We start from the raw sequence: 288 nt of genomic DNA on the forward strand, positions 1-288 counted from the left end.
TTATGGATCAGGGATCATTACGGATGAGAGATAATTACAGATTAGAGATCATTACTGATCAGGGATCATTATGGATCAGGGATCATTACGGATGAGAGATAATTACAGATTAGAGATCATTACTGATCAGGGATCATTATGGATCAGGGATCATTACGGATCAGGGATCATTATGGATCAGGGATCATTACGGATTAGAGATCATTACGGATCAGGGATCATTACGGATCAGAGATCATTACGGATGAGAGATCATTACGAATCAGGGATCATTACGGATGAGAGATC

At 39.6% G+C, this 288-nt stretch overlaps 1 protein-coding gene across 1 annotated transcript in view; it reads right to left on the reverse strand.

Moving 5' to 3' along the window:
- cemip (cell migration inducing protein, hyaluronan binding) overlaps positions 1-288 on the reverse strand; it is a 118,692-nt gene that overhangs the window by 13,080 nt on the left and 105,324 nt on the right. The gene's annotated exons all lie outside the window — the stretch shown is intronic.

This window comes from Cyprinodon variegatus, unplaced genomic scaffold (assembly GCF_000732505.1).
Source record: "Cyprinodon variegatus isolate N-32 unplaced genomic scaffold, C_variegatus-1.0 Scaffold472, whole genome shotgun sequence".
Taxonomy (NCBI): domain Eukaryota; kingdom Metazoa; phylum Chordata; class Actinopteri; order Cyprinodontiformes; family Cyprinodontidae; genus Cyprinodon; species Cyprinodon variegatus.